This window comes from Acanthopagrus latus, chromosome 6 (genome assembly GCF_904848185.1).
Source record: "Acanthopagrus latus isolate v.2019 chromosome 6, fAcaLat1.1, whole genome shotgun sequence".
Taxonomy (NCBI): Eukaryota; Metazoa; Chordata; class Actinopteri; order Spariformes; family Sparidae; genus Acanthopagrus; species Acanthopagrus latus.
Genome location: NC_051044.1, coordinates 31,334,343 through 31,348,980, shown reverse-complemented (window position 1 = coordinate 31,348,980; position 14,638 = coordinate 31,334,343). Strand labels below are relative to the sequence as shown.

Sequence of the window (14,638 nt, the reverse complement as noted above, 5' to 3'; positions counted from 1 at the left end):
TGACTGTTTTAATTTACTGAATTTAGATTTACTTTGTACAGCAAATTGTATACATACTGTGTCTAAATTTACCCCCCCACCCAGTCTTTAACTAGTCTCGAGTTAATCATCAAGTATGTCAACTAGAGTGGATTATCATATTTTCACCCAAAACTATTCAACTGAGATCACACAGAGGTCTAAATCCATCTTTCAGCCACTGATCTCAAAGTAGCCATTCAATCAGCGCTGATAAGACCAGTTGTTACATGTCTTAGTGTTTGAATGTAACTGTAAAGATGTCAGCATTGCTTAGTAAATTCCATACATAGCCAAAATATAAAGTAACCAGTAATGGAGTGTAACTTCAATTTACAGTGCTGTACTTGAGTGCAATTTTGATAATTAGTTGGTTTATTTCCATACTTCCTCTCCTTAACATTTACAGTTGCTTTATTTCAATTTATTCAGTTCTGATTGGCTATAACTTGTGACCTGTAACCAATCAGATAGTGGTGTGGGCAGAACATTGAGTAAGAACACAGAGAGGTAGAGAAAGAATGCTGCATCAGCGGAAAACTAGTGCTTTTATAAAAATCTATTTACTGGATCAGTAATAAGAAAAGACACATAAAAAGAAAGCTGTTACTGATGATCTGAAAATGCTGAATATCAGCTATCAGTCAGGCTGATAATAAGTCTATCTTCTAGTGTAAATATGACCTCTTTTTGGACAGAATCTGAAGATACTTTAAAATTATCCATTAATAAATAATAAATATCAGTTTGAACACCTTAACCTTTGACAGTAGTGAACATCAACAGACAGTCGGATGACGCGTCCAACATAGTCCTTCTGCTCAGTCTGGGTTAGGGTCACTATGACTTATGATACCATCAGGAAAACAACATGAAATTACTGTTTTACTGCAATTTAATTTATGTCTTTCAGTTTTACAATTTAACTGAAAGACATAAATTAAATCATTTCCTCAACTACTTCCTGAATGTTTCAGTACAGAGGACAGCTGCTGCTGTTGCTGACATGTTAAAGTTCAGAAAACTGTTCATGTCATCTCATGCCAAAACATATTCAAAGTGCCACTGGGTGATGGATTATCTAAACTACAAGACTTTCATTCACTGTGGTACTGTGGGTCACACACACTGTCGGTTCTCAGCAAGTAAATACACTGAAAACTTTAAACTTTAGACGCTGTGAAGTAAATCAGTTCAAAGCAACTGGATTTGCTGTTTCTGGACAAGTTTCACACAGTTTCACAACATTCAACACTGGGTGGGCTTCATCATTTTATTGTAACACAATAAAGAGGTTTTATATTCATCCACTGAAATTCAATCTTCTAGATAAACCAAAGTCCACCTGTACATCACTGAAATAAGGTGAGAATATAAACCACCAGATGTCAGCAAAGACAAGATTTTGTTCTCATTGTGCAGCGTGTGATGCTTTAAGTAGTAGCTTATCCCACCCTGCCTGCACCTGTATCTCATATATATCCAGTATTTGATTGTTTCAGCTCTTCATTTAGGGGAATATTCAAACCTGTGTTTGAGAAAACATGTTTTTATGGTTGTACTTGTAACATTACATTAAAAGTAATTTCTTTTGATTTTGGACACATTTACCACAAAGTCAACCTGGCATATTTGGTATCTTTAGAAACTCTGGGACCTCAACTTGAATTTTACAGTAGAGGTTGTTCAGGTGTGACAATTAGAGGCTAAACTAATTTACATTTAATCATATGATGTAACAAACCAACAATTTAAACAGGGGCTTCTTATGGCAGTTACATTCTGTGTATAGTTGGAAATACATCCTCATGCAAGACAAAACAAGACATGACATGAATATGGGATCCTGTCTACTGGAAATGACTATGAGACACCATTAAGGCCAAAGTTACATACTAGGGGTGAGAGTATATGTTTGTTAGAATTAAGCATCTACATTGGCAGAGGGTATGTTCATTTTTCCCTGGGGTTATCTAGAACACTCTTAAACACAGTTTCTCTGACTTTCAGCCATAGACACATTGTCTCAGGCCATGCTGGGGAAACTCCACCCACCTATTCCACAACTGAGTAGAGTCTCAATGTACCCAGTGAAAGTTGTTTTGGACAGAAACATCTGATAAATGATAATGCTGCAATAAATCTGATTGATTTTAAAATTGTATGCATGATGTCATGTCATGTCATTGTCCGTAACCACTTATCCCTTTCCATGGGGTCACGGGGTGTTGCTGCTGGAGCCAATCCCAGCCTTGTCTCAGGGCGAGGGCAGGGTACTCCCTGGACAAGTCGCCAGCTCATCGCAGGGCCCTCACTGATGAGCAATGTGGGGTTCAGTATCTCGCTCAAGGACACTTCGACATGCAGCTCAGCCTTGCCCAGAGCTGGGATTTGAACCAGCAACTTTCCGATCACTAGTCGACCTGCTCTACCCGCTGAGCTACAGCCTGATATATGCATGATGTTATATATGTAAAGTTTAGTTTACCAAGTTTATGTTGTAAACAGCTAAGATGCAAGTTATTATGTAGATGAATAGTACATTTGAGACTATTTATAGTGAATTTCAATGTTCTGATTCTTGATGTTAAGTCGTTGGCAGACTGTGACTATTAGAGCCTGGACTCCAGCTCAGCCAAAACTCAGCACACAGGTGTGTGTGGTGTGTGTGGTGTGTAGTTGGCAGTAAGGCCCAGCAGAGGAAAGCAAGCGCCACACATACTGTGGAGTAAAAGAAGAGATCATCAGGAGATTTATTAGGTTGAGGTTGCAGATTGAAGCAAAACAAAACAAAACAAAACAAAATGACAGGAAAAAACAACATTTAAAAGATGGCCATCTTGGAAGCAAGAGCCAAACCAAGAAGGTGAAAAAGAACAGTGGCCTATGTTCAACATCAAGCAACCCCAGAACAGCTGAAAGTGTTTCAGGGCAAAGCCAGCATCCCTGCCCCTCCACCTACCTGTATCAGGCAAACATCACTGTTCCACCAGCTACCAGAACCCAGCTACAATCATTAACAAGAGACATGTTACACCCTCTGGGCGGCTGTAGCTCAGCGAGTAGAGCAGGTCGACTAGTAATCGGAAGGTCGTTGGTTTAAATCCCAGGTCCGGGCAGGGCTGAGCTGCGTGTTGAAATGTCCTTGAGCAAGATACTGAACCCCACAGTTCTCCTGATGTGCAGCATGCAGCATCAATGCTGTATGATTACTTAAATCATTAACTAGCTATACATTCATTACAGTTACTAATATACATATCATACTAATATACAGACTCATCACCCATGTCAGAAGGCGCACTTGTGCAATCTAAGACAATCTAGTTCAACTGCTCTGCCATAGCTTCTTCATATATCAAAGTTATATATTTCTAGTTTTAGCTGATATTGTAAAAAAGTGTCTGCTGTGCTGCGGTGCATCATATTCATCAGTGTTGCTGATATTTTGCCCTCTCCATTAAATACTTGAAGGCTAAATATAAGCAACAATTGTTGAAATAATGCAGTCCAGCACAGCACCACCACCCGCTATGACTTCAACAAATAACATAAAGTAGACTGAACACCTTTCTGATAATGTCAACAAAAACTGAACATGTGTAAGATTTAAAAAAGTAGAATTTATGGCACAACTGTTGTACTGCACTGCATGATGTTGCACAGGTGTATCAAATAATGTGAGTAATAGCAATAGTTATGTTTGGTATGATTCCTTTAATAATATTGCAAGGTAATTAGTTTGATTTATTATGCCTGACCCACTTTACCGTGTTTTCAGTCTCACTGTGGTCCACTCAGTACTCCGGCTTGCAGCATCAGTGACGCTCCACAACACAGTGCTCCTACTGTAGGTTCCCAAACATACGCAAGATGATATCACCTGTTAGGGACATTTGTTTAGTATGACTGCTTGAAAAACATCGTCTACTCAGCACTCCTGACCTGCAGCATGCAAAATAAAGCTGTGAAGTGGCATCACTGCACCTATATTCAAATATCAAATAAGAAATGACCACCCTAATATAGTAGGCTATTGTATAATTGTATGGGCCGCAATATTTCACAAAATAGCTGTCTTTCTAGGAACATATACTGACGATAGTGTTGAGTAAGTGCAATATGGTGGTGAGAGACATTGTGATTTCAGTTCATAATTAATGTCCTCATATCATAAGCTTCACCCATCACTCTGCAGCCCCAATGATATTAAACTGATGTTTAACTACAATCACACTCCCTACACATTAACCTTGCTACTAGTATAAATTGACAGTGTTGGATTAAGTTATATTTAGACAGAATTTACATTTATCAGCCTGTTGCATGTGTTGCTATCATTATCCAGTGTTTTATCTGTTAATATTCTCTAAATCTTCTTGTCTAGAAGGGGACAATCCGCCAACATACTCAATTACGCATGTCAGTTTATTTCTCATGCACTACTGATGTGAAAATGTCATTCTTTAAACATTTTACCGTGAACAAGTCTTGCTCCGACTGTGTGTTCCATAGGAATAACATTGAGCGACAGTTAGCTAATTTCCGGGAACTTTTGAGGGGCTCCATGATCCGCCATTGCTGTGAAAAAACTGAACCATTGTAGTGAACAGAGGTGGCGCCACTCTCTCTTTATAAGACTCTAGGTGGCGCTACATGAAAACAGGAAATGATGAAAGTGCAGTATTCTGCCCCTCCTAGACACCTTGCTGAATCGCTAACTGAACACACCGAACATATTTGTTCCCGACGTCGTCCAAGTCTCCCCAAAAGCTTCAGACGTCCAAGGGTTGGGCCAGTGTGTTCCTGCTTTTAAACATTTCCTCGATGTGGTGAATGACATCATAGGCTTCTTGGGAGGGATAGCAATTTTCAACTTAACCTCCTCCGACTCCACCTGTAAAGATATTAATGACACCTTTTTGAACTTTATAGGGCGTAAATAACAACATAGATTAAAGAAATCTGTTCCTTTAAATAATAGGTCTGAACGGGTCTCGAAGTTATCAACTTTGTTGATATCAATAACACCTTCAAAAGTAATTGGTTGAGAAGATGCTTGCTCAATGGTGAAAATTACTTATGGTATTTGATTCCCTGCAATATCTTTAAAAAATACAGTGGTTTACAGTTTCTCTTAAAGTGTAATTATTCTCCCTTTAGACTTCCTCTCAAAATGTCTAACTTTCACAGACAGGCTCTCATAGCATGGAATCTTCTTTATGTTGATACATTTTCCCCTCATAAAGCCCTGCTATGGAATAACAAAGACATCACAATAAAAAAACAAATCTATCTTTCTTCCCTCCTGGCATTCAATTATTATTTTCAATTATTTCATTATTGATTTATTTGATAAACATGGTAACCTCCTCTCATATAATGATTTTCTTAGCACTTTTGAATTTCCCATTAGATTTTTAAAAATTTGGTCTTGTATGCCAGGCAATTCCCTCTGGTAGTTGATGACATCTCACACAGCACAAATGCAAGAATTGACTCCAAACTAATCATTGATGGTCGCCCTCTCCTGGATAGAAAATGTAATAATAGATTCATAAGGAATGCTATTCATGCTAAAAAGAAACATTCTTAACGAGGAAAATTCTTCTGGAATGAGTTAATTAATGATATTGACTGGAAAAAAGCATGGTTACTACCTTATACATTTTACATCGCTAATAAGATTAAAGATGTACGCTTCAAAATTTTACACAAAATCTAACCTTGCAATGCAATGTTGTCTAAGTTTATGGATATGGATAGTTAATGTGTCTGCTGTGATATGGAGAAATCTATTGCTCATGCATTTTATGAATGTAATGTTGTCCATGATTTTTGGATGGACTTGAGAAACCATTTATCTAACTTTCTTAGTGTCTCATACCTATTTACCAAAAAGATGTTTTTTGTTATTTTACTCACTGTAATTATCTGTTGAATTTTTAAACACTTTCTTCATTCTCTCTTGTAAGTTCTTTATATAGTGCAGCAGATTAGTAAAAAAAATCGTTCACTTTGGTATACAAGCATGAAATTTGACACAGATACTCTCTAAGGGCCACTATTTTGGAAGAAGGCGTTGGCCATTCAAAAATTCAACATGGCGGCCATTTTTAAAGATGGCCACTGTTCCTGTCGAATATTAATTATTCCAATTGTTTGAGTGGTGATGCAAGCATAAAATTAGGCAGAAATACTATTCAAGCTATTCAGTGTTTATTATATCAATTATTCAAACAGTGATCCAAGCAATAATTTGACACAAATACTCTCTAAAGGACAAGTTAATGGATAAAGATGCTTGTCCCTCAAAAATTCAAGATGGCCACCATTTTTAAAGATGGCCACCGTTCCTGTCGAATATTAATTATTTCAATTGTTCGAATGGTGATGCAAGCATAAAATTAGGCAGCAATACTCTTCAAGGAACACTGTTTTGGGAAAAGGTATATGCCACTCAAAAATTCAGGATGGCCACCATTTTCAAGATGGTCTTCATTTCTGTCAAATAGTCATAATGTCTGCTTTGTCTGCCTCCTTTCCTTTGACCTGTCCGGCTTAGTTAAACCTGCCAGGGATATAAAATCCCCGCCGGCATAGCTCTTAGGTTCACTGGAGTACACAAGCCTCTCCACCACGGCAAGGTGCAGCCCACAGAGAGGAAGGGCCACTGTTAGAAAAAGGAAGTGGCCAGTAAAAATTCAGGATGGAAACCATTTTTCAAGATAGCTGCCATTCCTGTCCTATGTTCATTGCCAGTGTTTCCAAATAGTGATACAGAAAATATGCCACAAATACTCTGTTAAGGCCACTTTTGGGAAAAATTGGATGGCCAATGAAACATTCAAGATGGCTATCTTTTCAGTAGTATGTACACTGATGCACACATGCATGTTAGCAAAAATACTCTAACGGCCACAATTTCAATCGCAAAAATTCAAGATTCATTATTCAAGGTGGGTGTTGCTTTAATAGTGGACTCTGTTGGGACTGAGTTAAAAGGAAGGATTGAGAGAGAAAAAAAAAAACAGAAGTTCTATTCACAATTTGTACCAGCTCAAAGGCCTTGTGGTTAGAGTGTCCACCTGAAATTGACAGGTTGTGCCCTGCCAAGTCATAATAAAGACTGCTGAAAATGGTAGCCATTGCCTTCCTGCTTGGCAGTCAGCAAGTGTGGTACTGGGGGCAACATATCCAGGAAGGTGTACATATACATCACGTCCAGAATCAGGAAATTGGTTCTTGACCCACCACGAGGCTATGTAATCTTTTACTCACATTTGCAATTGCACAGTTCTGTGCAAGTGAAACCCAATCTAAAACATTTGCCTCTTCCATGGCACTCTGATTTGCAGCCACACTTGGCTAGTTGTTCACAACTTTGTGCAACTGGTGCATTTGCTGTCCAGAAGACCTCCCATTGTTCACCAAGCTTTTTCCATCCCCAGTCAGCAGGACTCTCTGCTTCCGGCTGACACTGGGTTGCTTGACCCAATATGCAGCCTGCCTGATATACAGCACGTTTAGTTTGTTGAAGCAGAGCTCAAGGATCTCCAGGTCACTATCAGTCAGAACAGGAGGGTATTGACTTAGTTTGCTGAAGATGAGAGAGGCCTCAGGGAAAATGTCCCAGGTTTGCCAGGCAGTCTTTTTGCCTTTGTTGCGAAAGGCTGATACAGTATCACAACCTGTAAAGGCGTGAAAGAATAGAATGCCTTTGGTCTTAATCAGCCCAATAACATGGTATAGGTCATGAACACCAATCCACCGTAGGCTCACATCATGCCCAAATGCAACCCACAGCTGCTGGACACCGAGATCCTGGGGGGATGGGAAGATGCTCAGTGCTATAACAAGAATATCAGTGTCACTGGCTTTGATCATTATGGATTTGCTGCCCTCTTCTGTGGCATGTTTGGCATGTACAAAGATGCGGCTCTCCGCTTCCTCATAAAGTGGAGGAGGTCTGTTTTGTTGTCATTAGGTCTCAGGAAATTGCGCCAATTTGATGGAACTTTCTTCTTGTTTGTCAGTTGATCTAGACGCTGCTGGTACAGGTTGCACATATCTGCGAGACGGAAAGCGGAAGGACCATCAGAACTGAGACTGGTTTCAACAATATAGGTGACCAGTTCAGAAAGAGCCATAGGAAAAATGGCTGGTTGAACTGTTTCACTCTGTGATCATTATGGATTTGCTGCCCTCTTCTGTGGCATGTTTGGCGGCTCTCCGCTTCCTCATGGAAACATTTGTCAAGACGATCTTGAAAAAATGGCCACCATGTTGAAGTTTTGGGTGACCAATGCCTTTTTCCCAGAAAGTAACCCTTAGAGAGTATATGTGCCAAATTTCATGCTTGTATACCAATTTGACCGATTCTCTTGATATGCCATTAATCTGCTGCACTACTAGGTTCTGACCTCTAAGTTCTGACTTCTATCTTAGAACTTAAGAAAATTAAGATTAGGGTCTTGTTAGTATTAAAAATAACTCCCGTAACATTTAATATATAAAAACCCGTCCCTTTAACTTCACTATCTGCCGACGGTCACATAACTTTATTACTTTGCTTATTACAGTCTTAACCTTTTCTGTTATCTGTTGTTGTTCGTCTAAAATTGATAATAAAGGTAATTAATCACCAGTGATTAATTACCTTTATTATCAAGCAGTAGTATCTCCTAGGACCAGTTGTTCAAAGGTAATCTGATCGGATTTTGGGTATCGGATTGGATCAAATCTTGAAAATGGGTTGTTCAAAAGGAAAGAAGGATTCTGAAATCAGATTAGATCACAGAATCCAATCCTAGCTTTGATCCGGATCAAACATTCAGTTTGTGTTGTTCAAAATGTTTCAGTACGATTTGGATAACTTTGATCCAAAAAAACAGGATTATCCTGATCCCAACAGGGGGTAGGATTTCAAGGTGGATTTCAGGAAGAAAATGTAGCAAAAAATTAAAATTGGTCAAATATTACATTATTATCATTTAGTGTATATACTTTTACTTATATTTTGCACTTGGCTTGTTTAACTGTTACAGTGATAAAGTAGATAAAGTAGACATAGGCTACCAATTAAGCCTTTCAGTATAGTAAAGTAAAAATAAATAAAAATAAAAAAGATCTTGTCCCCATGAAACAATCCCCCAAACAGACAAACAAAAACAGAACAAACAAAAATAATATATTACATTTTTCTGTCATTCATCACTGTATTATTAATTTCAAAGAAACAATCATCAGAGATGAACCTGTCAACAATAATTTCTAACAACTGCATCCCTGACTACACGTCCAGTCAGTCCCACATTCTGACGGAGCGCCAGAGGTTGGTCTGGTTCTTCAACAGTCTCAGGTGCATCATAAACATCATCACAGAGAGGGACACTGCACGTGGTAGTGATATTGTGCATGACGAAAGTATTACGTTGCATGCTCCTGTGCAGGTGTGGTTGCTACAAGAAGTGAGTCATCAGCCATGGTAGGAGTGGATAGGCACTGTCTCCTAATATCATGCCATGTGATCGGTTGGTCTAGAGCAGTAATCCGGATTTGGTAATCTGGAACAGGGCGATCCAATCCAATGTTGCTTTGAAAAAACGGCATAAAGGTAAAATGGATTACCTGATCCTGAATAGCAAAAAATGGGATTTCCAAATCTGCATAATTTTGATCCAGATTAAATGTTTTGAATAACTGGCCCCTACAGTAAGAAGCACGTCAATGTATGGTGTGTTTGATACAAGTAGTCCATTAGGTGGCAATGTTGTCTTTCAAGTTACATGCATCCTATTTAGGGAGGCAATTCTCAAAATTGTTATTTGCTGCACACAGGAAGTACAGTAAGTCATATCATTACACTTTATATAGCATATATCATGCAAAGGAAATGTAGCAGAAACAGCTTTACACACCAAAAGCAAGCAAACAAAGCAGAAATTACACCAAAAACCTGACATTGACACACAGCCATAAATACATTTTTGAAAGAAGGCAACTGAAGCATTGTCTTACGCTCATCAATGTGCAGTGATGAAAAACACAATCAGATTTACAAGATACTTGCGGGTAGTTTTCTCCAAATTGCACAGTACAACATAACATTATTGATGGTTGATGTTTAGTGCCATATAATGGACAGAGTCAGTGGTAATTAGCCCCGTTACACAATCTTGTGTGCTGTGTCTGCTTCATAGATGTGGCATGCAATGATGTGTGTGTACGGCACATTTTGCAGTATTTTTGGCTTTTATGTAAATTCCAAACCAATCAGCAGGGAATCGAACCCCATCCCAGTATAAACCAGGAGCAGCCAGTATCAGTGTCTTGCCAAACCAACATTAGCAACAGCATATGCCAGCATTACATCATTTTCTAATAGTCATCTATGATTTATGTGTTGAATGGATGAATGAAATGCAAATAATGTTGTTTCAAGCAAGTGTTTAATATGGCAAAAGCTGCTTATTACTTGTATTTATAAAAACAGCTGTAAAGTTGGAAAATAAATTTCATTTTGCCACTGCATAACCACACTAACAAATGCCAAGTAAGTACAGAGAAAATATGTCTTTGAATCATCCCACAGTACTCCCATCCACAATACCCCTTGCCTCTCCACTTCCCTCTTCCCCTGTGACGCGCTGCATCACTGCCATCAGAGTAACAACAGAGAGGGGGTGTGGGCCACGCTGGTAGTCGAATGGTTCGAGTGCATGCCACAGACGCAGTGGACCCGGGTTGGAATCCAGGCTGGAGGATGTTCAGGTCATGTGCAGGTCACCCGCCCCCCCCCCCTGCAACAATGTCATTTGGGAGATGTATCTAAGTGTATCAGGGGTGGGTGGTGCTGCCTGTGACATCCTCCCCTCCCTGTTAAAAATCAACTAATAATCTAATGACTGTATCAATCTTTTACACTTCCAGACATGTCACTTTATATCAAGCCACATTTCTCTTTTAATTTATACCTAATGACAACACCTGCCATCAATTAGTTTGCCTAAAATGCTTATAAAAAAAACTGAGACTTGTTAGTTTTACTTTAATGTTACACATACCTTCATCTGTCATCACAGCTTCTCCCAGATTGTCCTTCATGCAGCCATAAATTCTTAATTTTGAATAAATTGACAAATAACCTCAAAACCCCCAGTGACTCAAACACTTTCAAAAACTGTCATTCAATATGTACTCTTTCACAGCTATTTTAGATGTTTTGTCCAGAATACAATGGCAAAATATAATGCGTCACATACTATAAAAACATTTACTGTCTTTGTCAAAAAGAAATACAGATATTGTGACTTTTTATTTGCAATGCCATGTAAACATAATTATACAACGACAAATATACCACTGTCTCCAACCACATCAGTTCCATACAAAGGAAAAGAGAAGGCCGTAACACTTCACACAACGTAACAGTGCAGAATCAATTGTCACAACATAACTGATTACAAAATGTAGGAATCGTTCACTTGTAGTCCTTTCTGGATTTCTGTGGATTGCAGGAAGTTGTTCTGACTTCACCTTAAAGTGCTTAATACTGGCAGGGGCAACACACCGCATTACAAACAACTTCCTTGTTCCCACCGATACAGAACTTCACATATTTGAAGTATCAACACCTGGACACATTGACAAATATACAGTCATAATCACACACCACACGTTGGGAGAAGACAGTGATATTCACCCCCTGCCTGTACTGTCCCAAATACAGACAGCTGACACCTCCATAAACAATAATCAAGCAATGGGGCTGCGAAATCTTTCCGCTACGTCACACCTGGTGGGCGTGACGGTGGAAACCAGTGGTGTAAGTATCGGCAGTGCAACCAGTACAGCTGCACCGGGGCCCAGACGCCGTCAGGGGCCCGGTGCAGGGGCCCGGCCCCCAGGGGCCCGGTTTATTTGTTTCAATCACTCAACAGACCAGGCGGCAATTTGGGACAGGCGTTAAATTCCTTCCCCTCAAAAAATCTGGGATGAAAATGTCACAAACTTCTCCAGCTTCTCGGTGAATTCTCTGGCATCCTTCTGGGAAATATTTGTCTTCTGCAAGTGAAGTTGTTGCAGCGGAGGAAACGATTCAGCCGACCAGCACTCGCTGCCAGCTCCTCATCTCTGCTGTCTCTCACTGTGGCGCGCATTTGTTTCTCCATCGCCCTGATCATTTTACGGGACACTCTCTCGCGGTGTGCCCGCTTGCTGATAACCCAAACCTGCATGTTAATCTCAAGCTCCTCGCTGGCCTTCTTCCTCCCTCCACCAGGCAGCCTGGCCCTGCTGCTGTCCTCCTCGGACAGACGCTGAAGCTCAGTTTGATTTTTTCACCAATCTCTCACGTTCTTGACTGCATCGACAGAGAAACAGCTAGGTGCAGCAAATAAATAAATAAATAAATACATACACACATACATACATACATACAGACAGACAGACAGACAGACAGACATACAGACATAAATGGCCGTCCATCGGCGCATTATTGATCGGTCCACCGCTGCAATAGCAGTTCTCTCCAGTGGCTGTGCGTGTGTCTAAGCGTGTGTGCAGGGCCGAAAATCCCATTTCATAGCTGGGGGCAACAATAAACAGTAAAAGTTAGAGAATAAGAGAATAATTCCAGAGGGGGGCAAGGAATAAAAGTTGTAGCCTGTATTTTATACAGCATCTTTTACCGCAATTTGAGGCTTCAGTCTCTCTATCTCTCCAACAGGCAGGCAGAAGACCTTTCTTAGCACTGGCTGAGTCCACCTGCACATGTCTACATTTAACACAAAATGATTGAAATCAAATTAACATGTACACATGCAATGAATAAACTAATTATCAGGCAAACATCTAAGTTTATCAGGTTTCTCATAATCAGATAACTGCCTTTTTCCAGATGAAAGATATCAGATTATGCTATTTTCTCTCATTCTCTGTCTCTTTTCTGTCAAATGCATACAACTCCAGAATGAATATCATGTGTAATAACAATTCATTAAGTTGTGATAATTTAATTGGAGACTGCAACATTTGACTCAGTAATGGAAAAAAACCTGTTTTAAAAATAAAGTAGTTACAGTATCTGCTAGTTAACTGAACATATTTCAAGACAGTTAACTCTGGATAACTGGATAAAACCTTCCTGGAAATAAATCTAAAATGTCAGTAATATCTGATTCTGACATTTATATCCACACAGTCTTTTAGAATGACAAAAATAATTATTACTGCTCTCCTCTCCTCTCCACTATCTGTAGCTTTTAACTTATCTTAACAGCACTCCCACTTGAGTAGGCTTTTGAACAATGCAGGATAAATGTTGCACACAGCCTGGACCTGGGCTTTTTGTAAATGGGATGTGTGTAGTTGTAACTTCTGTAAATATGTCTGTGTGGTATACACACCTCTTAACCCGCAGCATTGTGAGTAGCAGGCTCCGCCCACACGCTGCTGCAACTGCTAGCTCCACCCGTTAGAAAGATTGCACGATTATAATGAGCACTGCTTACATCGTGCTTTCAATAAATGCTACTGTTTAGGGGCACAAAAAAATATTTGCAGCTGGTGACACAAATTCCGAATCGTGGTGCTAAATGAACCTGATGTTTATCATTATCACAGGAAGCATTGCTGCAGCCCTCTCTAACCAGGACAGTGTGGGATGTTTTCCGCTGCCCCCAGCAGCAGGTGATGATGATCGAGTTCTGCTCCTGCAGCATCTCCTCCTGCCGCCAGTCCCCAGCCACTGCTACCTGGGATGTCCTGTCCTGGCCATGAGGTGGATGTTCATCCAGCAGCATGACAGATGGGCAGGTCCTCTCTGTAGGGAAAAAAGAGGATCAAAGAGATCTAACGTACATACATGAGAACTTAACAGTGCAGAAAGTTGAGTCTGTGTTGCAAAATAATGGGAAGTTTACAATCAGGATGTGAAACTTGACATTTGACAGTATGTGATGAGAATTGTTAATCCAGATGTGTACTCACATTTGAATGTATTTACCAAGACTTAAGCAGTAATTTTGGTAAATACATTTAAGCAGTAATCTCGAATGAGGTTAGCGCCCCCTGCAGCTAGCCTCACACAAATTTCAGCCAAATGATATTATCTCTGTGCTCCAGCACATATAACCATGTTTTGAATCCTGTAAAATCTTTGGAAAACAAAGATTAGAAGAAATATTTTTTAGATATTTAGTTGCAACATGCCAGTGTGCATGTGCCAGTCATAGTATGAGAAGAACAAGGTGGCAGTGACTATGAAACCCAGCCAACAGTTCACAACACCCGACTCTGCAGTTCCCCTCGGCTCTATTGTCTTGGTTGGGTTTTCCCCATTGCTCTCCTTGTTCTCTGCTATGACCCCCATACAGTACCTGTCCAGCACCACACACAGTTAGTAATCAGGCACACCACCCTGTTTTGCCTGACACACCTTTCCAAAACGTTTTGGAAGTGGCCGCATCTGAAGCGCTGTGTCTCGGTGTGATTGGTGCCTCACAGTGCCTCATTCAAGAGCTCAGTGCTAATTTGCCATTTTGTTATTAAAGGTCAAATCAGTGATGCAGCGATTTGAACAAACTGATGGTAATGGAGTTGAAACTGGAATCATACA

General features: G+C 39.9%; 1 long non-coding RNA gene across 1 annotated transcript; it reads right to left on the bottom strand.

Moving 5' to 3' along the window:
• Positions 1-11,052: 11,052 nt before the first annotated feature.
• On the bottom strand, positions 11,053-13,670 carry LOC119021465. The gene is made up of 2 exons (XR_005075591.1): positions 12,711-13,670; positions 11,053-12,607 (listed from the first exon to the last, which is right to left on the bottom strand). It is a non-coding gene; the product is annotated as an uncharacterized LOC119021465 (long non-coding RNA).
• Positions 13,671-14,638: the final 968 nt, after the last annotated feature.